General features: G+C 38.8%; 1 protein-coding gene across 1 annotated transcript in view; it reads right to left on the bottom strand.

Moving 5' to 3' along the window:
• Positions 1-24,262, bottom strand: part of RNF150 (ring finger protein 150) — a gene marked incomplete at its 5' end in the record, with an annotated part of 117,807 nt that overhangs the window by 87,845 nt on the left and 5,700 nt on the right. The gene's annotated exons all lie outside the window — the stretch shown is intronic.

Raw genomic sequence — 24,262 nt, 5'->3', positions numbered from 1 at the left:
GGAAAAGTGCCCGCGGCCGAGAGAGGCTGGCACTGGCTTCTGGTTCTGCTTGCTGCTGCTGCTGTTGTTGTTTTTGTTTGCCTTGTTTTATATATATATATATGTATGTATGTATATGTATATGTATGTATGTAAGTATGTATATTTTAGTAAAGAACTGTTATTCCTTTTCCCATATCTTTGCCTGAAAGCTCTGTAATTTCAAAGTTATAATAATTTTTAGGGGAGAGGGTCATATTTTCCATTTCAAAGGAAGTTCCCGCCTTCCTTGGCAGGCACCTGTCTTTCAAACCAAGACAGTAGGTTCAAGTGAAAATGATTCCATTGCTGTAATAACCTGCTTAATAGGCCTGAATCAGTGAGTACATCACTATAGTAGTGTTATAGTATAGTAGGTAAGTAGTGCTAAGGAAAAACACGAACAGGGATGGGGAAAAGGTGACGTTCAACCCAAACAGCACAAAGGACCTGCTAGAAAAACTTCAAATTTAAAATGCTTTTGTTGCTCAAGGTTTGATTTTAATAAACTTCATGTGATGCTTTCCAGGAGAAGGCAGCCTGGGGATATGCTATAGCATATTTCAGGGTCAAAATCATTCTGACTGTTGAAACACTCAAAACTATGGCCTAAATTATACACTTAATTTGGCCAGAGATAACCTTTCTTAATAGCTCTGAAATACACCAAGATATGGGCTTCTGAGGATCAGGGCTATTCTCAAACAGACAGATTTTTGATGTGCCTTTCAGAGGTCCTGAGTAGCCACTGTTACTGCTAATGGAAGAGTTGCAGGTGCTTAGCATTCCTCAAAAAAGACCAAAGTTAAATCCCTGAAGGCCATAGCCATTAACTATTTGCAGCTTTTCATATCAAATTGGAGTTTGCATAATGAAGTAAATCTTGTCACCAAAAGGGACACAATCTGCAGCAGTGATATGCAACGAAACAAATTTACAACAAGGTTAAAGTAAGCAAATAAAGATTGCCACCTATGCAAAAGGACGTGTCATTAAAGTGTAAAGTTTGTTGCATTTATTTTTTTCTTTTAAACCAGCATTGAACAAACAGAGAGAACTACCAAACTTTTAGCTGAACTTGGCCACACCAAAACCAAGGTAATTCAAACACCTCATTACTTGACTGCAGTTCCATAGGACAGAGCAGTTCAGCAAAGAGGGTGTTCATGATGATTCAGTTCAGCACTGAACAAAAATAACACTTATTATTAGCATAAGCAGGTTCAGCCCCCAAAATGTACCATTCCGTCACCTGTGGTGATAATGTGCGCTGCATGCATCTTACTTCCCCTTCTAAGGGATAACCAAGGAGCACTGCATTGGGAACAGTATGCCCTGTCAAACTATCCCCATTCTCTAGGAGATTCAAGAATAAATTCTTGCTTCCATGGGTTTTGGTGAGGAACAGCACTTACAAGAACCTACAGTATAACTAGAAAACACAAATTTATGTCATTAAGTATATGATACAGCTTTGGGAGGTTTTTTTTTCCTCCTGAAGCTCTCTGTGCTGAACATAACTCACTGTTATTTCAGCTATTCTTAAAAGACATCGCCAGTAACTTTCTGTGACACATTCTACATTTGACTGGCTCTTTCTTTACTATTTTTTGTTCAAATTCTTCTAGTATATTCATTTCTTGAGAGCCCCAGTTGGGGGTGTAAGAAGGATTGTAAATCTTCAGCAGGTTCTGCCCTCAACTTCACTTGCATTTTTCCCAGTAATTTTAGAGAGACAACACAGTCAAGCCAAGCACTGATTACTATGGGACACGGCAAAAACTCGTTTTGTGAAAAACATATCCTGCTCTCAAATATATTTCTCTATCAATAAAATACTATTTGTCATTAAGTAAACAAAATGAAAAAGCAGTTTCTCCGCCCCAAGCTCTGTTTTAAATGCCCGAAAGGACCATTTCTCAGAGACAGAAGTCACCATGCACTTCAAATTCTGACTGCACTAATCTGAAGCACTGAATTTTGTATCTCACTCCATCAGTGAGCATTTTCTCTACATTCTAGCAATCAACTAAAGTGAAGAGATAGACAGGATCTTTTTATGGCAAGGGAGTGAGTGCACTGGCATTCAGACAGCGAAGCTTAATCTGGAATTAAACTCCGCAAGCGTGCCTTAAATGCCACTTCCACTGCTCATTCACATTATTTTCTCTAAAGGTTTTTCCCCTGAAGCAAATATAATACGATTTTGAATCATCTACCAGAACGTCAGAGCTAGAGTTAAGTGCACTTGTTTTGCATCAGATTTTTTGCTGCTGTTGTGTTCTGATCATTCCAGAGCTCACTAGTGAAACCATCCCAAAATAGCACTGTCAAGAGCTTACAAGGGCAGACAGTCATCTCAGCAATAAAAAGGACCTGTTGAAGAGCATTTTGTGTTGAAACAGAATTCTCAATTTATGCTACACAAAGCACTTAGTTTGATTTGGAGCCACAGGTGCTTAGCACCTGAAAAAATTGTTCCAGTTAAACATATGGGGGAGGGAGATAGCGCATCTTTCATTACCAGATTAAATGGCACACAGGAAAAGATCAACAGCGCTGTCAGACAGCTGAATTTCATTTTAGTTCATGATCAAAATATATCCGACTGTTATTTTTATCACAGAGCCCAGATATGGATTATTTTTTCAGGTCTGGATTTGACGAAATGTCTCATAAATAATACTCTTACATACTTTAATCTATTAGAGCTATGTATTATTTTGTAGGTATTACATCTCATGTATTTTTCAAAAAGTAGATCAGAAGATGGAGATATATGCAATAAACTGTGTTGATTTAATCTACACATATTTAAAATTTTTTTTAATAGAAAATGCTTGGCAAACCATACACTTGCATGAACAAAAGACTGCAAGGCTATAGAAATGTATATGCCATAGTAGGCAGATGAGATTGCAAAATAAATTGCTTTTTTTGGTTATTACAACAGAAATATATCCTAATGCTAATACTAACATTTCCAACTGCAGTGACTGACTTTTTTTTACAGACAGCTTTATTCTGCAAGGCGCTTTCAGAGAGGAGAGACAGATGAAGCTTTAACTAGTTCTTTTCAATAACTTGCATATCAAATATTCTTAATCTGTAAGAAAAATTCTGTGATGTCACATTTAGCAAATAAGCCAAAGAATGAGGTGAGCACTGCTCTAGCTGTTAAGTCTTGGTGCACCTTCAGTATTCTTTCATCTTTACATGAGGCTTCAAAGGACAACTGCTCACTACCACTATAACAGACATGGACTTAAGCACACAGGCAGCCACAAGTGAGCTTAGTACTAACAGACAATTAATACCTCTGTGTTAGCTTTCCAGATCCTTGCAGAAAACCACAATAGGCATGACTTAATTTGACTGTATACAGGGAAGATGTCATTAATAAAAGATATTGCAGCAAAGCAGCTTCACACAACAGAGATTTCCTCTGAAAAGCAAATTAAATACTTCCTCTGCCTATCTGACAGCGAACCCTGCACTCCAGGCACCAGTGTGTTCCTGGGACTGAGCCACAGTTTGTAAAGCTCAGGACTATGATCAAATGGGGATAGAAAATATATTCAAATGCACAGATTTCAAGATAAAAACTTTGTATCTTTAAATTGCATAGATTTGAATGTAACAAATTAGCACATCTGGCTAAAAAAGCAAAGTTTTTGCACAATAATACAGGAAGTTGCATGAGGTCATAAATATAAAAAGATAATGGAATTCAATTGTGATTCCAAATTATTACAAAAGGGAATTATAATGGAAATACTTTCTTTTTAGAAACCATATTGTTTAAAATATTTTGATTGTGTTTTTATCTCAATACTAAAACAGATACATAAGACCTGGCAGCGTTTTTTTAAACTTCAGTGCATGAACATTCTCTTGTGAGGACCTATTTGCAAAACAGACTTTTTCAGGGTCACATATACAATGTAGAAAAGTTTACTGACTTTGCCACCAGCTACATAATTTTTTCAGCAAATAATTGCCTTCAGAAACACAAGAAAAATGCCAACTGAAATTTTATTCCTACAATTAGAGCTACCACAATTCTTCCATGATACTCACTACTCTGATCTCATGTATTTCAGAAAAGTTAATACATGGAACAAGACTATTTTTCTTTAGCTAATCATAAACCATCATTTCTAAACAATCATAGAGCTCTAAATTAGCCAGGTGGGACCTTCACCCATCATCAAGAGAAATTGAGTTCTGGACTGACAGTGACAACTTGAAGCTTAAAAGACACATTTTAAAAAGTTACAAAAACCAAATACAGGGGGATTTATGGAAGTCTCTTGTCCACCCTATTGCACAGATAGCACAGTGTTGCAACTAACACTGTCATTCCAGGCAACGTGCAAAGGAGTTTTGTGCCACAGGCTGAATTGATGTTAAACACACTCACCCAGAGTACACTAATTGGAATTGTAAGAGGTTATAATTGGAGTTCTTGTTCATCTAAAATGAAAACCTATTTCACCCTGTTAAATTCTGACAGTATGACATCTGCATGTACAGAGATGCTGACAGCTGTAACATTAGAACACATCTCAGAGCCCTCCACCTCTGCGCTATTGTGTTATTACCTTCATTTTGTATTTCACAGGGAAATTCAATCTCATTTTCATCTTACTAACAAGTGCATGATGTTGTATTTACAAGCACTGCAGAAAATGAGGAGTTTGACATTGCCCTACTCTGGTATTTTACATAGAGAAGCTGCTATTTAGGATTCTGCTTTCACTTCATGGAAATGCAACTTGAACCATTTTTTCCCTCATTGAGGACAATGCCTGCCTTCCAAAGGTTTTTTTGTGAGGACCTGACTGCACCACAGTCCTCAGTGAAGACTTCAGTGGGAGCTAGACAAGATTCTCCTGCGGCATGGAGAGAACTGACAATGCAGAAGGAAAAACACCATAGACAGGATCCACAACGCAGAGTTGCATTACTTGTGTTAAAAGCACACCTCTCTTTTCTAGCTAAGCGCTCCTTGGCTTGTGGGAGGAAGCTTGGCCCTGATTTGTCACTGCGTATTGATTATACAATGTTAACATCTGTACCCACAGAGCAGAACTTCATTACACAGGTCTAAGGAATGAACAAGTACTTCTTTTAAAAATATTGACAAAAATACCACTCAAAATACTTGTAGCAAATACTTACCACAAATTATATTTCAGCTACTCTAGACCATCAGCTTTCCTTTTCTACTGAACATTATCAAACATTACAGTGAGATAGACCTATATGAGGCTATAAACCTATGATATTTTTGCTAGATCACAAGCATTCAGTGGGAAAATAAGAATGAACAGAAGTAAAATTACCCTATCAAATAAAATCAAATAATTAAATCGTGGTGAAACAGAAAAGACCTCAAGAAATACCATAATCTACTCATGGTCTGGTGATGATTCCTGTATTGACAAATATTGCAAGTTTTTTCCCTTCATAACGTTTTCTCCCACATCTCACACTCCTGTATTTCTCATCCACTTCTTTTTCCTGTTATGTGTTCTTTCTTTTGCAGCTCCTGCACTAGTCTTCTGGCTTTCCAAACATCTGTAGCTTTTTGTCATTTCTATTTCCTCTTCTGCAGCACTCATCCTGTTCGGAGCTCTGAATAGCTCCAGAACATGCACGCCTGCCTTTCCAAGAGATTGTTCTCCTGGCATTAACAGACGAAGCACAGTGTTGGCAACCAGCCTCTGATGAGTCAATGAAACTGTGTGAAATGATGGCACAGCACATGTAATTCTGAGACAATGTGCTACACAATGAGGAAACCTGGAAACTTGTTATTAGCCTCCTTCTGAAGGCTTCTTGTCAAAGGCCCTCACACAGTAGTGCACTTGATCAGTGACCAGCTTGACTTGTCTTATGCCCAGCCTTAGAAACAAGTTGTCTTTGACTTGAGGCAGGACCATTTCAATCCCGTTCCAGAGGGAGCCATCCCAAGCCAAGGTATGTGTATTGGACAGTAAACTGCACTCCTCATTAAGTTTAAACAAACAAAATAAACAACTGTCATAAACTGAGCCATAAATTGTTCTCTGACAAGTAGATACCTGAGCTGTACACTACGCCTTTTTTTTTACTAACACTGCTTTCCAGCTGGTGATGGAGAGCCTCACAATAAGCCTATACTGATATTAGAGACTGTATTACCAGCTTTTTAACTCCTCATCCATCTTCACTGACCTAAAAGGCATCTCATCCCACTCTGTAACATCTGATGTATTAAAAGCAATATTTAATGAAGATGTCTGCTGTTCTCCATTGTCCATTACAGACCTTTGTGTAAGTTTTCTGAGTACAAAAAGGTCCCTTCTTAAATGCAATATGAGCACATATTTTAAATCTGAAATATGTACTGGATTCTGTGAGAGACCCAAACAGCCAAAGAAATAACAATCCATGTTTATGCAATACTAAGACCAAGTACTCTGATGCCACACAGATCTTCTGTTTTGCTTGATGACTATTCAAATGAGATGTGGAAGCATATTAAGTTCCATTTTTAGCATATTCCATCTCCCGTCTACAAAATAGAATAAAAACCTTTTCATTTGCTGAGAAAAATGCTTTCCCATTCTTACTGCAATCAGTGAATACCTTCTCATTTTATCTCCCAACTGCTACAATCTTCACCTTTGCCAAGTCTGCTACAAATAATTAGCTATTAATGAATTACAATACAACTGTGACAGGGAGACAACACAGGATTAAAAATGTCCAGAATCCTAACCACAGACAGGTTTATTCACCAAGTCTTATTCAAAGAAGTCATATTCAAAGTTGGGTAACTAGGTTTGAGTTCCTATTTGTTTGCAATGATTTAATATCAGTTCCCTTAAGGTACAAGAAAATACACAGAGATGTGAAAAATGATAAGAAGATGCTGTCCACAGCCTAGACAGTGTGAAACAAATGGAAACTTAATTAGATAATTCATTGCCATTGAGAGATGTGCAGTTGGGTACTCATAAACTAGACTTATCAGATAGAACTCCATAAAACAAGGTCTACCTTTATCTTAAAGACTGAACTATACCTGCTTGGGTCTTTGCAGAAGAGAAAGCTAACAATTCCAGGTTAGTACTAACCTGGACTTTGAGTTTCAAGCTCTTCACAATTTGGACATGATTTGCAATGTTCAGTTTCTGTGATTAGGTCTGAAGAGCATCTGATGATCTGAAAGCCTTGTGACTATAGGAGGGTGGAGCAGAAAAGCATAATGGTTCTTTGAAGCTACAATGGTGAAGTAGGTAATTATGTACACAAAAGAAATGTCGAAAAAGCCTGTTTCTGATTTTTCATTGAAGTCATAAAGTACAGAAGGAAGATGCATAGAGAGAAAGATGCAGCTTCTAGCCTTGATGAGAAAAGCTTCCTTGAGAAGACTTGCACATCTAGCTCCTTCACATCTGACAGGAGATGACCAGTCATGCAGCTGTCGCATGAAGAATGAGCATGAACTTTGTATGTGCTCCTGAGAATTATGAACATCCTCACCACCACAAAGAAGCCACAGGCAGATTTACCCAACATGTGTTCACAGATTTTCCAGTGTAAGTAACTGTTCTTCCCTGACCTCAGCTGTCTTTCTTTGAGAATCCTCCCCTGCCCCTTAAAACATTTTGGATAGAGAGACGGACATTCTACATTTAGTTCCACCATATGTCAGAATATTACAGCAGTTTCAAGAAGATGCAGCTAATGAAACTGTGCAAGAAGACCAGAGAGCACCCTTAGGAAAACCACTAATTAAACATGATCAGGCAAGCACATAGCTAAGAAAGAGAAAATGCATGCCCTGGAACAGTGTGGCTGTGACATGACTTGAAATCACAGTCAGAAGAGAGAGGAAAGAGACAAAGTGAGGGTGAACTGCTAACAGGACAGGAAGTCATCAAGGATATGATAGCTATTCTACAGGAAGAAATGGCTCTGTGGGAACAGGGAATATCATTGGGCCAGCCAATCCACAGGGCATGCCAAGACCTGGAGAATGGGAAGCTGCAGCTGATGTGACAGAAGTGCTGTAAAAAACCAGTATAAACAGCCTAAGGATGTATGGCAGGAAAGGACTGTGTCAACAGTCTGAGGCTGGAAAGCTGGGGCACACACATTACAATGACAATCCCGCTCCCACATGTAAGTTATTTACATTAATTCCAGGCCCTTGGTCCTCTAACAAAGACATCAGATGGTTTTCTTTAGCCCAAACCATTTCAAACAACATTTCAGTGTACAGAGGATTTAGGTACAGGCCCTTCCTCTAAACTGGAAGTTGAACCCAGGAATGGGAATCCTTTCTCATCTGACCTCAGATTAGGAAGCTGCTAAGGGGCTTTTGAGCTTTGCCTGCACACTGCTTGCTCTATTTTGCAGATGGTGTAATAAAAACAGCTGCACTTGATGCTCAACATAAGACTTAATCCATATGCAGTTCCACCCTCCGCTTTTTTTCGGGAACAAGGCCATTTTACAGAGTTTTGGCCCTCCTCACCAAGGGATGCCATTTCTGCCACAGCACTGCCACTCATCAAGCCTTCAGCTAGGCCAGCATGGAACTATTGAACTGCAAGGTGTATCAGGTCTGATAGGGTCTAGAAAACAAACAAGACTAGTTTCTTTTTTAATTTTAAAAGAGTCTTTTTGAAGCCCAACTCATTTTGGAAGAGCTAAAAGGGAAGAAAACAGCAAGATGGGAGTGGGAAACAAGTAGCTTGAAGAAAGACAAGGAAGGAAGAGAACAAGAGAGAATGGGGCACTATTACCATCTTCACTGCTTCTCTGTAGAGCCTCCAAAGTTAGAACCATTAGCTTAAAACTGACAATCAGCACCTCACAGCACCTGGCTCCTTATAGAGGGAAGTTTTATGAAGTGCACGAGAGGCACCTGAGGTGGTTTCATTCACATTACAGAAATATATTAATCTCCCCTCCTTAAACTCAATGGGCTGAGTAGTTCTGATCAGGAAGCAGATTTGTAACGCTAATAATCCTGCAGTTCCTTTGATGTGATCCCAATCTAGTAATTGAACCTGTTACAAGTCACAGAAAATACTTTGTAATCATTGAGCCCAATTAAATCATTGCATTTGTATTTTCAAATGCTTTTAAAGTAACAAACTGCACATGGGAAGCCAGCTTCCTAACACTTGCTGCAGAGGAAAACAAAACCAAACCAAACCAAAAAACCCCTGTACTTTTAACCTGGACTTATTGAGCTTTCATTTATAACCCTCCCAAAGAGACCTGGAGGCATCCTCACACTCAGTCATGATCTCTGTCCCAGCCGGCCTTAAAATTAGCCATCCTAGGTGAGTTCATGTGTACCAGATAAATTGCACAAGTATCAGGATATCAGCAGGTGAAACACCATTCAGTGGCTGGGGATGTAAAAAAAAAAAAAAAAAAAAAAAAAAAAGTTTTATTAAAATATTGTATTTAACATGAAATCTATTATTTCACTAGGAGGGAAGGGGCACAGGGAACAACATTTGGTCCAACTACAGTTTGATATAAGCATGTTTAATGTAATTGCCTGGATTATTCTCCCCCTTCAGAGGTATGTTTTCCTTTTTTTTTTTGAGATTTACAAAACTATGAATTGGTAGATTAAAGCAGAATTTCAGAATGTATATGAAAATGATAACATTTAAAATATTAAATTACAAGAATAGCTCATGAAAGAAGTGAATACAAATGGACTTCAGTTGAAAATGGAGGAAAATTTCAGTCTTATTAGAAAAGAAAACCAAACCAAACCAGTCTTGGTGGGAGTTCAAGCATATGAAATGAGTAAACATATGGAACCAAAACTAGCAAATAGGAAGCCTGGAGGAGCAACGTGCTGTAGGGATGGGAAGGATCTATTCCTACAGAGTGAAGAAGACGCTGGAAGGTTGGAATCCACTCCTGGCACACGGTAAGGTTTGGCTACTCCACCCTTTTTGCATGTTTCTCCATTCTCAAAATTGAATGTTATTTATTTATCCTTGTAAAGAAAACTATTCAAAACAAAAACAAAATAGCTATTACTAGCAATTTTGAAAGTTACAAATCCTTCTTGCAGAGAGACACCATAAAAAGGTCGTAAGTATTGTATTAATTGTGAAATGTCTACTTAATTAAGTATATTTGTTTGCTACCTGGACTCTTGTCCTGCACTGTGATCTTTAGTGTGAACTGCTGCTCAAACACACAGTCCAGTGAAATTTAAGGAGCACCACCTGGGTAAAAACATACACTGAGTAAAGCTATAAATAGATCAAGCAAATTCATTACATCCATGGTACTTGCCCGCGTAAGTATTTTCAGCATGACGGCCTACAACTGTAAAACTACTCTCTTGTTTTCCTACAAGGAACCTTGTCCTTTTAGATGAGGATTTTAGCTAAGGATCTAAACACGTCTAACAGAATTTTTAAATTTCATATCTGAGTTTACTAGGGAGTACACATGTCCAGACGAAGAAGAACAGAGATTGCTCTCTGACTCATTTCTATTCAAGCAGTTGGAACAAAATGGGAACAACATTTATTTCATTTTTCTTCTCAGAAACTTAGAAACTCTTCTCCAGATGGAATCTCTTGCTTTTAGTATTCTGAAAAGCTAATGAGTAGAAGACAAGTTCCTGTCCCCAATCTGTTACACCTGTGCATATACAAGCTGCAGGATTGCATTATGACTTGTCTGTATCAAATATTTTATTTACATTTCAGGACAACGCATTTTATTTGCATTATAATACCTGAAAGGTTAAGGACTCGAGTTGGCTGAGACACAATTTTTTTTCCTCCCTCTCTCCTGAGTCCCCCCAAATCAGAGAATTGCACAGAAGAGGGGTTTCTTAGAACTCTCTAGACATTTTTAAAAGCTCTTTTTCTTTCTTTTTTTTTTTTTCATGTCCTCCAGAACTGCAACTGAAATGAACCCCAAAGCAAACCAGCAAAAGTACTACCACCATGCCATGTGCACTCAAAAATAGGGCTGTTTATGTCTATGTAGATCATTCATTGGCCAAATAATGACATGGGATCTCTACACCCTTGGCTCTTCTGTGAGTTCAATACCAGGTGTGGGTTACCTGCTGTAGCTGATCTCCCTGGAGGAAGTTACCATTTTTTTAGATACATGTATGTGAATAAGGACACACAGACAAACATCTGTACCCACAGGCAAAGGATTCATGCTATCTACCCCTAAGTAAAGGTATTTAGATGCCTGCATGGGAGTCATATGCATCAATGAGTCCAAATCTGCTTTAAACAGGCAGAGTCCTTCCTCTGTACTTTTACAAGAACATGGCAATGCAGAAATAAATTCAGAAATAAATTCCTCTTCAGTCAGAAATACATTCCTCTTAGCACATACTTCTCAGGCAAATTCATGATACTCTGCTGAAACAATCTCTTCAGCGTGTGTTGCACGTGCTCACATTTCTACAACAAAGCTTTTGTCAGAGTTACCTGTCAGTATTTTCAGGCTTCACCAAAGAGTACATTTTTGCCCACACTACATTTTGTACAGCTGTTACTGATTTTATGGCTGATTATATCGTTTTCCTCATTTCTCTCCGAGATTTAGGCATGCTTTGAGGATGATGAAAACAAAAGCACTTAACCTAATGCTGATACCATAGTCCATTGCTAATAGATTCTTGCTTTTTAATGCTCAAATGAATACCCATGCAGATCTTTTTACAGTACCTACTGATTATAAGAGTTTTCCATGCTGGATCTATCTGCAATAGATAAGGCAAAGGCTGTATTTCCCTACTGAAATCTCATTATCTGAACATATACCAGAGCCAGAAGGTTCAGAGTTTGAATATGAATTTCCTAACTCTTTAAATGACTTGAAACAAGAATTTAATATGAAACATTTCAGATCTAAGATGTTCAGAAACTACATCTTGCCCCAAATTTAGCAAGTTTTAGTATACAAGACAGAGCTGAAGATATCAAGGCATATTTTTAAGTTGCACAGTTGATTCCAAAGCAAGGTTTGTTTTAAGCCAATCTTCAATGGTAGCTTCTAGTTATTCCCTGATGTATCAGATGTTGCATCATGCAGTTTCAGATACTTACATGCTATTTCACATGCCTGTTTCCTCTCATGTTAAAAAAACAAACCGAACCAAACCAACTGAAAAACCAAAACCACCAAACCCAACAAAAAAACCCACCAAACCAAAAACACCCAATAAAGCCCAACAACAAACAAAACACATGCTGGCTCCCAGGGAGGAATGCTAGTCATAACTATTGAAAATTTTTCTCTGCTGGTAATATTAGTGCTGCTCATGTATTTCTGTGTTTGGATTGCATCAGAGATGAATTCAGCCCATATATGAGAGGACATAAAAGGCAGGTAATTCTATTTACCTTGGTTCTTGTATGACGGCTTATGTTCTCTCTCCTCATTTACTTTTCTGTCTTGGATGACTCAGTGTCTACATATGAGCAGATCAGAACTACAAGCTGAAATAATGAACTTCAGCTACCCTGTTATTTCCATGCTCAATCACCTATCTGAAACCCTCCTTTGATTTCTCATAGTTTTATGTAATTGTAACATTTCTGTTAAGCATTGCTGTGCATTTGGTATTTCTGTCTGAATTCAGCCTCCTACAATTAATCTGGATCAAGAAGATCAAAAGGCAAGATGTCTTTAGGATACAGCAGTGCCTCTACAGAGCGAGAGTCTCTCATTAGCAACCACCTTGATTAGCAGAGAATTTCACTGTAATATGGCATGCTGAAGACTTACAGAGAGGTTAAACAGTTACAGATTTCCAAAATGAAGGTGTAGTGAAAACTGAAAACAACTCATTTTCAGTACAAAACATCCTTCAGTATCTTGTAATCAGACCCTGAAAAAGAGAGGGTGATCTGAAGCATGTTAGAGAACCCAAATGAGATTAACATAGCAGTGGTTTTGAAAATCCCACAAGCTCTCAAAACAGATCGGCATCACTCAAAACACAGTATGTGTGCCAGGATGAAGGCACTGAAATCACCATGTGGTATTGCCTACATCGTGGTGTCTTCAGCTGAATGGTATTTCCAGAAAACTTAAGGAAAAAAAGAAAAAAAAAAGATTACCAACCAGCCATGTATTTGAAGATCTAATAACTAATCCTCTGTCTGGAACAAATTCAGCCCATATTGAATGCCATCTCAACTTGGTCAGACAGGAAACAGTTTTGAAATGACCTCTGCTAGGCTCATTGTGGAGAGACGTTGTCTCTGTAACTATTTCTATGACAACTGTCCACATTTATTTGGTATATAGATGGATGGCATAAAACGCAGATTCCACTCCTTCACTGGAGACTGTGAATGCTAATTTTGAGCACTCTCCTAACAACCAGCACGGAAGCAGTCCCCTCGTGATGAGGCTGTCATCATTGCCATTCCTTCTTAGTATACCAGTTAGTGAAGAAAGGTGTGAAAACCATACTGTTCTCTCTCTCCAAATTTAGAGCAGGTATTTTTGCAGTGCTTCCAGCCAGTACCTGCTTGAGATTCAGGAGATTTTATCTTTACTATGACTTTTGTCAGGCAGCACCCTCTCTCCCTGCCCTTGGAGACAAGCTAGCAGGGATGTGCATCTTGCACACCAAGCTTCTCAGCCTCTTCCAAACACAGCTCTAACAGTACCACACCACCCAATTCCTTTCACTTCATACGAAAGCCATAAGCCTTGTAGGTACCAAATTTTAGCTGTCAGTAGATTTCAGAAAAAAATGTTTTGAAGCCCACTGTCAGAAATACACAGAAGACATGACCTACTATTCTCAAGCTCTTCAAAATGTAAGAAAATTAACTTCTACCTATATAATAAATATAACAATGACTACCTATTTTATACATTCACTTGATGCCAGGTGGACCCTTTTTAAAATGTGCTGGAGAACTACTGCCACTTAATATTTACAGGTTCAAGGCTGACCCATCATTTTACTCAATTACAAAATAATCTTAATGAAGCCCTGGTGTTGTCTACTGTTTTGCCTGGATGGAATCCAACAGATATGTACAATTCATATGAAATGCTGGCTGTTGATACTTCACTGGCAATGCTGGTGAAAGCCTGGTATTATGTTTGCTGGTGGCTCTTCTGTACTTGACAAAGTGTTAAATACTATGAGGGCAGCAGGAGATATTACAATGAGTTCAGGTATTTATTTTCCTGATTTAACTATTTGGCGATGAAATCCTTAGGAAGTTTTGGCATTGACTTCAGCATGGTTAGGATTTCAGAAGTGAGGCTACAAATTAGTGGCATAGGTAAGTGCATTTCTGGAAATCAGCCAGAATCTCAGAATGCTTTTTCTAAGGGAAAGATTAGGGAGTTGGAATTTACAGGACAGTTATTGGAATTCTTTTCATAACATGCAAAAATATAATTAAATTAAATGGGAACTTTGGAGACCCTTAAATAGTGACTAACCTCAAAGTTCAGAAATCAGCACCTGAGCTTGTCTGAAAGCAGTCTGCATATGGAAAGTATGGCCTGTGAAAAGTCAGCTTAGAGCCCGGTCTAATCCCAATTCTCCATGTATGAACTACTGAGATCAGAATATCGTGGGTGGAGAAATTTTTCCTTCCTATGAACTTCTTGTGACTTTTCCAGCCAAGTCATTTATGTGCTTCTTCAAAGTATCAAGGAAAGCGGACCTAAAATTCACCAACCTATTTAAAATTTCATAAATTCTTTCAGTTTTCATGCTACCAAGGCTGTACAGAGCAGCACCCTTTCCCAAAACAAGGTACAATCTCTTCAGTGCTAGAGTCTGGAGGTGCTTGCAGGCTGTGAGTATTATCCATTTCAGTGACAGGGACATTCTCATTATTAAAGATGGAAACGAAAATAAAAATGTAATTTTTTTTTTTTAAGTTGACTTAATATCATGAACTTTATGAATAAAGACTTAATGCATTTTCTCAGATCCTGAAACTCTTGCCCACAAGTGGAGACAACTGTTGGGTAACAGCATGAACATCAGGTTTATTTACAAATTAATCAAACCTGCAGTAATTCACTGATGGATGGATTCCAATTCTGTTTTATTAAACAAGGAGACACAGGAGAAGGTAAAGTAGGGCCCAGGCCCGTGAAGAGCACAGCATTCACAAACAGATACTAATCACCTCCACTCACAATGCAGGCCATTCACTTTATGGATTATGAAACATCTTTGAGGTTTGTGGTGATAAATACAGGTTTGCAAAGCACTCAAGACACTACTGAGTGTGGAAGGTATCTTTTCATTGGGCGCCAAATGTGGAAGGTATCTTTTCAGCTTTATACCGGCTAGCGCTTGTATTTCAATGCCTTAGAAAGCCTCGAGCAGCCTTGAGAGGTAGCACGGGCGATCTAGCACTTTGGTAGCTCTAAAATCGGTACCTGAATCAGCTGCAGAGCAAATACCATCAGCAGAAGCAAAGAGGGAGAAATATAGCTCCCTGCTCACTCAATTCCCTGCAGTTAGAAGCTTTCAAATGAGACAGACGACCAGAGATGTTCACAGGAAAGTCGCTGAGCTGAGAGACGGCGTTTGCCTCCCCTCGACCATCTTTATTAGGAGAAGGGGAAAGGGGAGGACTGGGGGCGGACCCGGGGTGAGCGGCCAATCAGACATTGCTAAAGAGTCTGAGTTACATTTGGTTTTGCCCGTGCTTGGAACAAAGGAGCTCAGAGCACATGTCTTTGGGAGGGGGGAGGGGAAGCTCGTAACAGGCAGCAACAACTGAGTCACCTCAGGTATTCATTAGTACTTGTGTATCCTACATTAATATTTGCCTGGTCTAGCAAGTCTTTCTGTGACATTAACACAGTTGTTGTGGGGCACCCGTATGTACTTAAAGGTTATTAAAAGTAATAATTGCATTATTTCCAGGCAGAGCCCTTTAACTAAATATGGCAGTTAGCTTTTTAGGAATGTCTAAAGGAGGAACATCTGTTAATTTTACACTTCCCTCCTCCTTGGTTACAGTTTCCCATCATCTCAACATAACCCAAACAACTGTCTAAATGGCTAAAACTCCTATCCAAAATTGATATGTACCACTGGGAACATTAAGGAAACCTCTCCTGAATTTCTCAAAACAAAATGAAGCTGACAGACTGATAAGGCCACAAGGGAGGATGCAAAATTTTATCTCCTGGAACCAAATCTGAAAAACATTACCATTATTATTCCCAAACTGGAATGGGTGTAAGGTAAGGAGCTGCTGTGTATCAGATTGGCCTCAGATATATATGTATTTCAAAATTAGGCAACTCCCTGATTGGCAAAGAAATGCTGTGTGGCTATTCTAAATTACATAAACTCTTCTAGCTCACTTAGCAAGTACAAATGACTGGTTGATACACATCTTTAAGCCATCTGCAAATATCTAAACAGCTGTCCACGCTTCCCACAGCTGTGATTGTTCCTCTGCATGCAATGGTGACACACAACAAGTAAAACACAGTGGAGAACAGACAGCAGCTGGGTTTTAAAGGGTTTGGGTACCCAGCTTTTCCACAGATGGGAGGGGCACAGTGTTCACTGGAAGTTAAGAGGCACCTTTGCTTCTTAGTCAAACTATGTGGAAAAGGAAAAAATAATTAAATCATCTCTTTTAATAGGTATTTATTAAGCATCTCTTTTATTAAATATATAAAGTGTATGTATCTTATTTTTACAATTCCAAATAGAAGTGCTTATTGTAAGGATCTTGAGTATTCACAGTGCTATAGGAGGGCATAAGCTGCACCTGAGGTGACCACAGTAACATTCTTAGTAAAAAGCCTCTGGGCTATGTCAGACACTTCTACATCTTTCACAGATGACATTTCCTCACAGAACCATTTTCAGTGACATTTAGTCAAGGTGCTCAACTTCTAGTCCATTCTCAGCAAGAACTAAATGTGAGCTTAACTATAACCATTTGTGCAAACATTTTCCTCAACTGGGACATGAACTGTTCTCCGAATTAATTTAATGTAATGTATACATAAGAAATAATTTAAAAATACCTACTACTGAGTTTTAAGACAGCCAAATCACTACCTTAGCAAAGTGAGAAGTGGTTTTTAAGTATTGGTCTCATTTGCAAGGAAGACATTTTAGGAGTTGCTGTATCAGTCCAGTTGAGACCCCATTAAAATTGCCTCCTTGCTATTACTACCAAGGAGTCTATTGCTTTACATACGCACAGTAGCTCCTGTTTTGTGGGCTAACCCACAACAGATTTGGCTAGTCAGAGCCAAAGACAACAGCTTTGTGATAGAATTTGTAGAGCTGTCTTTGCACTGGCAAGAAATACTCCTGGTCTGCAGCTAGAAAATGAAAAGACAACAGTAATCATTGTGCTAATTCAACACAACATTGGTTAAGAACTAAGAATAGATTCTACACTTCAAATGTCCAAGGTACTCAACAGGAGATGTTCTACACTAAAAGTTCAGTGCTTGCTTTGTTATTTTCTGCAAGTCTAACAGAAGAAAGATGGCTACATAAATTAGTTAATGGGAATGAAGCCCTTAATTATTGCAGAAAGAAGTGATGTCATGCATATTTAGAAACCAGATAACATAAACTCTCTGGCACCAAAAATTTCTTCGAACTAACAACCCTTAGAAAGCATAATTTTGGAAATAAATAGTTATGCAGTCATATTTTTGTTTTAAAAATTGTCTGTGGACTCTCATAACTTGCATCTCGATAAGTTCTGGTTAGTAGACCAGGACAGGAAAAAAAAAGGGGGGAGAAAAAAGGCTGTCTGGGTATTCAATAAAGAAAAGAGAATGTTTCTAGGTGAAAAAAAAAACCCAAACCAAAACCCCACTAACACTGAACAAAGAAATGTTCCTATGTATCTTCTTAAGCAGGGGTCAGTAGGTCAGGGGAGTAAAGATGACAGAGGAGCTCCCTGAAGAATCAATGTGCACTAGATGATCCCGGCTGCCTTAGACAGAGCTCATGGCTTTCACCTGCACTTCAGCTGTTTGGTAGCTTTCCGTATCTAATTCACCTGTGGATCCTACTGGGCAGCACTCTGGGAGCAATGCAACCTGCCATTCCCAAACTGCTAATGGCAACGAGAGAAAAACATACAAGCTCAAACCAGAGCTGACCAAGAACCTCGTCATCTCAAGGAATGATCCCACCACCTGTGAAGCCAGCAAGCAAGGACTGGAACAAACAGCAGTGAGGCAGCAGACAAGAAAATGTCAAAGATCATGACAGTGGTTGCCAGTGAGAAATGGGAATCAGTGCAGAACTGAAATGAGGTTTAAGATATATGGGTTAGTCAAAGACATTTCACAGTCTCTGAGAGGAAAACTTCCCACATGATGGGGAGACCACAGGGGTCACCACCTATTTTAACGTCTTTTCTTATCAACATGAATTCACCTCTCCAGGATTCAGGTTCATCCACATGACTTTTATCTAATGGCTATTTCAGCTGTTTCTCTGGCAAAGCAAATGATGGTACTACTGTCTTTTGAACTATTTCATCCTCACCTGTGATAGTTTTGCTGCTCTAGGTTGCATTCCATCACAATATTCCCTTGTGCTGGCATTAAACAGTTAAATAAAAGTTTTAGAATATAAAGGCTTTCACATCTCTCATGCTGCAAGACAAGCTTGGTCAGTTGGTGGAGGCTTATGGACACCTCTCTGCATTTGTTAGCTATCTTCAGACACAAAAAATAGAAGTGGCTTGGACTGTTTTTATTGCAAGTGCCTTTTCTTGCAGTTTCCTCCTCTATGAGCAACAGTCACAAAGAAATATCAAGCTGACTTTGGTTCATCACTGTCACCCAGCTAAGGGCTTTGCAGAGATCCTGTTGTGAAAAGCTGATGTTTCACTCCAGAGGGTTTATCTTTGCCCACAGTGCAGAGCTTCCGCCAGAGCAGTTTTGAGTCTCCAAGCGTGGAAGAGAGCTGGGTCATAGTTCCAGAGAAGTATCCTAAAACCGTAAGAACTACTATGAACACCTTCTCTAACCTTCCTTGTACAGATGCCACCATAATTTTCCCAGAGAATGGGGTATTTTTCCCAGGATTTGACATTTAGAGAACTATCCAGTCCCATGCAAATAACATTAAGGTATGGGCAACCATTTAGGAAATTGCATCATACTACAAGCCTGAATTTATCTCACTTCCATTGACAGCTACTGATTCCTGTTATGCCTTTGTGAGAGCAATCTTTATCTCACACTGAGTGTTGTTCCCGTGTGCATCTAGACACAGTGCTGAAATCTGCTAGTGAAGACACAAAGCAAGGGCTAAAGACTCTACACAGCTTAGGGACTGCACTGTGAGAAGACAGAAAGCTGCTGTCACACAGTCACAGGGAAAAGAAATTCAGCACTGCAAACCTGAGGTCAGTATCTTTAAATAAAACTGATGATGATCAGATGCATGCATTGATTCCTGGAGAAAAGTGAGTTGGGAAAAAGTCAGGTCTGTGCTCTGGATTGGAACTAGTATCTAAAGCTGGTAGAAGCTGATTAAAATGTAATGTATCATCAAAAAAAGGAAAAGGGAAACCAAACTGCTTCTGAAACTGAAATTCAGAAACATAAAATATTTACTAAAATAAAATTTTTATTCAAACCAGACCTGTAAGATCTTTTCCAGAGAACAAAAACTTTCCAAAACAGTTTTCTGTTGAAAATCCATTTCACTACCTAAGAAAAACAGTTCTGATAGAAAAAAATCCCATCAGTTTTTCTAGCATCCGGAGAGGGGGAACTTAATCTTCTTCCATAAAAGCATGAAAGAAAGGGGACCATAATTCAGTCCATTAAGAATTCATGAAAAAGACTTAGGAGTGCTCAGCACAAATGCTTCTATGCACAACAAATGTGCTATGCCTGTCCCTCTTTTGATGACTTCCCAGTTGCTGGTGTCCCACTCCTCTGAGCCCACCCTGAGCAGCAGACAGCAGATGCTCTTTAAAACCAGAGTCAGCTGCAAAGGAAAAACCACCCAAAGAGCATAATCCTGCACTGCTTCCTCTTACAGTCAAGGTTTTTGCAAAGCAAATAGCATTTGGCTCCTTTTGTCAACCTGGTAAGGAGTGGGCAGAAAGGAAAAAAAAAATTCAAAATAGAAGAGATGAAAAACAGGTGCAGAGCACATAAAGGGAAAGGGAAGAAGGCAAGAAAAAAAAAAAGGGTGAGAAGTCCACGGAAAAGATTTACAGGAAGCAGGGATAATAAACAAAAAAACCCAACAAACCAAAGGAGAGAAAAAATTAGGCAGAAAATAAAGAGGGTATATGATTGAAGGAAAGATAAGGCAAGGCAAATATATCAAAGGCAGCACTATAAAAAGACATAATGTATTTTACTCAGACAGCTCCTCATTTTCCGGCATGAGAAATTTTGATAAAGTGTTTAGTAAAGGTATGAATTTGATGGACAACCAGATGGTACTTCCAAACACATGGACACATGAAGAACAATAAGAGACCAGGCACAGAGATTGTGTAATCTTGCAAAAGCTGCCTCTGTCAAGGAGCATGATAGTGGCAGGTAAAACTAGGAGACAGCAAGCATATAGCAAAAGCTTAAAAAGGCACAAGAGGGGAAAGCATACTCCGTGCAAGTGTAAAAAGCAATCATGAATGTGACTGCAGCATCAGACTGTCCTGTTTTAAAGACTGATTTATTTTTGAGTACAAACAGTGACATGTACTAGAAATATGGCCGAAGATTTAAGATTCTCTAACACAGAGATTTTCAAAAGGGCAAAGGAAAAGCAGAAACAATTTCTGTCTTCTAACAGAAACTACTGAAATGGAAAAGGAAAAAGAATAGGAACATTTTAGCTAGCATCACAGGATGTAACACCAGAGAGATCTTTATCAGATACTGATAGAGAACTCCTGCCTAATTAGAAAATGCAAGAAATCTTTCATAGTGAAACTTGTTAGACACCCAGAGCTTCGATCCTGAGGACCTGGAAATGCTCTGCTGCTATGAGAATAACAATTAGGTGCAAAAGCTTCTGAAGTGCTCCAAAATCAATTTAACCAAAACAATAAAACCATAGAGCTTATCGTGCTGGGTCTGAAACCAGGCAACCCACAACACATATTCAGCTAATGCTGACACATTTTACAGCAATCTTAAGATTAGGCATATACGTTAATTAAAGATTAAATTACCCACTAGGGTCTGGAGTCCATTCTGAACACGGCTGTGTAATGTCAGGCACATTCAGTGTAACATAACAGTGGCCATGCTAAAAAAAATAAGAATTTTTTGACATGGACTGCAAGATGAAAACAACAAATAGAGGAGCACAGTTTAACGATGTGTGATTTATAAAGCTGGAAGCCAGAGATTAATGTGATGTATAATTCCCTTTAAAATACATATATTATCTGGTGAGATATTCTTACAATGACTTTCAGAAAAAAGATGGCTTGTAAGCAGAGTCTGGAACAGTGAGAAGCAAACCAAAGAGCATATAAGAAGGGAGGAAGCCCAAGATACAGAACAAATTACGAGGAAGAGTAAAATCCTGTATCATTAAGTCCATTTCAGTGACAAACGATGATGGTTTGTAGACAAATATGTCAGTAGTAAGGGGTTGTCTTGGCAGAAAACTATACAACAAGAACTGCTTTGTAATGGAGCATCCCACTGCTGAGGTCCTCTCTCAGGATAAAAGCTCACAACACTATGGAATACAAATTAATTTTAAAAAGCTATGTCTCACTAAGTGTGTAGCACAGGAGAGCATTTGCCAACCCACCCTCTTCCATGTATCCCTGGAGGAACTGCATTCCTGTGCAGATGTATCTATGTTGCTTCTATCTGGGTTTAAGAAGTATGCAAGACATACTCAATCCAGGACTCTATGGAGTTACAAGGCTGTAATTTTCGTTTCTGGGGTTTGGGAACTAAAAAGACAAACATTTTTTTCCTTTTAATTTTGTCTCAAGCTGAAAGTACCTCTCCAATTTACAGCAATTTATGTACATAAACACAGTTAAACACATCAAATTCAAGACCAAAGTTCTGACAAGACCCTCAGGTCTAGCAGTATAATTGAATATCACTATGATTATACTGTCAGAGGCAAACGAACAGGCATTTAAATTCATTGACATTATTTATTGGCCACTCTTGAGAGGGAAAAGAAATGAACAATTATTCCTTAAAGCTATTATCTTTGAGTAACACAAAATAAAGTATGCTAGCTTTTCATATTTCAGTGTGGAATAGCAATAAAACAGTTTAATTTTTTCATTGTCTCCTTCATTTCTACTGAGTTCAGTTTTCTAAGGGTTATTTCAAATAATCTATAGGAGTCAGAAAGTAAAGAATGCCCTTGTTAGGCCTCTCCTGTAAAACACAGCTGCATAGTATTGTTGTTTCATATGCAAACGATATTTATAACCTATCTATTAGAACTGGTAAAAGGTGTTTCCTTCCCATCCGTTTTTAAACTAAAAACCATTGTTTCCAGCAGGTGGTAAGAATCTAACTCAGTAATTTTCAGCCTAGCCTGGCTGAAGAATTACTTCTGATTACACTAATATGGCCAGTGCATCAGATAGTAGATATAGAGCTGGTAGATTTAATATGGTGAATTTTTTAAGTTAAGGTTTCACCTAACAGGTTTGGGTTTTCTTCTCCAGGTAACAGAAATTGTAGTTCTCAAGAGAATTACATTCTGAGATACTACATCCAAATGCACTCATGAAAAGCAGGATACTCTGAGGGGTCCTTGATCCCTGCTCATCCACATCGAGGACCTGGTCAAACTGTGCAGTGCCTGACCAGACGCTGAACCATCCAGATTTCTTTTCCAGAGAAACCAAAACACCACACAGTGAAATGAGGAGAGTGCTGGTCATGAACAAAGTCCAGGATCACATCCCACTGAGGAATCAAGACATAGCACTGTAAAGCCTGTTTGGACACAACCAGTTGCAAAATATTTTGCCACTTCCTTCTTCTTACAATTGCCATATAACTCCCCTAGACTGTGCGGCACAATGGATACAGTTGGCTTTAAACCTTATTTATCCTTTAGCAGCTATGCCTTTGTAGAAGGTATGAGAATTTAATATTACTGCAAGGTATAGAATTACTCATTAACATTTTCCTACATTTTGTATCGCTTGCCTCAGAACCATTCTCCTTACACAGACTGCATTTGTTTCTGAAGCACCCCGAAATTCTTTCCTTTGCAAGATGCTAAGCAAAAAGCACTGTGATGATACTGGATGGTAACACTATAGGAAGCAGCCCTGCATTAGTAAGGTGGCAGATTACATGGACTACTCAATCTTTTCCATATCTGATTTCTGTGAGTCAATGATTGTATTGTTCACTCCCTTCTGCACCAAAGGAGTCATCAAGTGACTGTTACTCAAATGTAGCTGAAAGGGCAGAAGTGGGGCTTCTCTTGAAATGAATGCTGTTTCTGTGCAGGTTAGCTATGTAGAAATTATTGGGAAGTGAAGAAGTTGTTGGCCTATCTCTTCATAAATGCCTAACTCTTCACCAGCCTGGCTCGTGGTGTACGGAGGCAGACGTCACTTGAAACTCAGTCATCTCACATGACAAAGCACCATGAGCTCCATCAAACAAGTGCTGCACAATAATGGGTTCTTTTAGGCCTTTGCTTACATGAGAAAAGTAGAAAGTGTCCTCCTCTCTCACCAGGAAAAGACTCTTAGGAGTGCCAACACTGAACTAGTTAGTTTTCTCTCCCTTTTTGCTGAAAATGTTCCTGTCCTCTGTGATGTGGAGTGAAGGGAGGTAGCACAGAAATATATCTGCATCAATTAATGTGTTACACTAAGCCACAGACTGCCACAATATTCTAATAACCCAAGCTAACATTACCATTTTAAAGACAAAATACCAATGGAACTAGGACAAACCACTGCTTTCTCAAAAGCAAGCCATTCTCCTAAGGACTATATATCAAAAGGAGGTGCTCCAGATCACCAGTCAGCAGTTAGTGTGGATATGGACACAGTTTTGTTCCTGAGGAAGATTTTCTTCTTGCTGTGTCACTTCTTACTGCAGAGATCTGAGGACAGCATTTGTATGAATGCCACTGTATACAAATGTTGCCGATAACCAAAGCAGAAATCTAACTGCTTTTGCAATCAATAAGCTTGGAGGATCAATGAAATCTTCAATGAATCAATACTTCACCTCTTTGTAGGGA

Source organism: Corvus brachyrhynchos, unplaced genomic scaffold (genome assembly GCF_000691975.1).
Source record: "Corvus brachyrhynchos isolate BGI_N302 unplaced genomic scaffold, ASM69197v1 scaffold444, whole genome shotgun sequence".
Classification (NCBI taxonomy): domain Eukaryota; kingdom Metazoa; phylum Chordata; class Aves; order Passeriformes; family Corvidae; genus Corvus; species Corvus brachyrhynchos.
The sequence above is the reverse complement of the archived record's forward strand: the minus strand, read 5'-3'. Positions and strand labels throughout refer to the sequence as shown.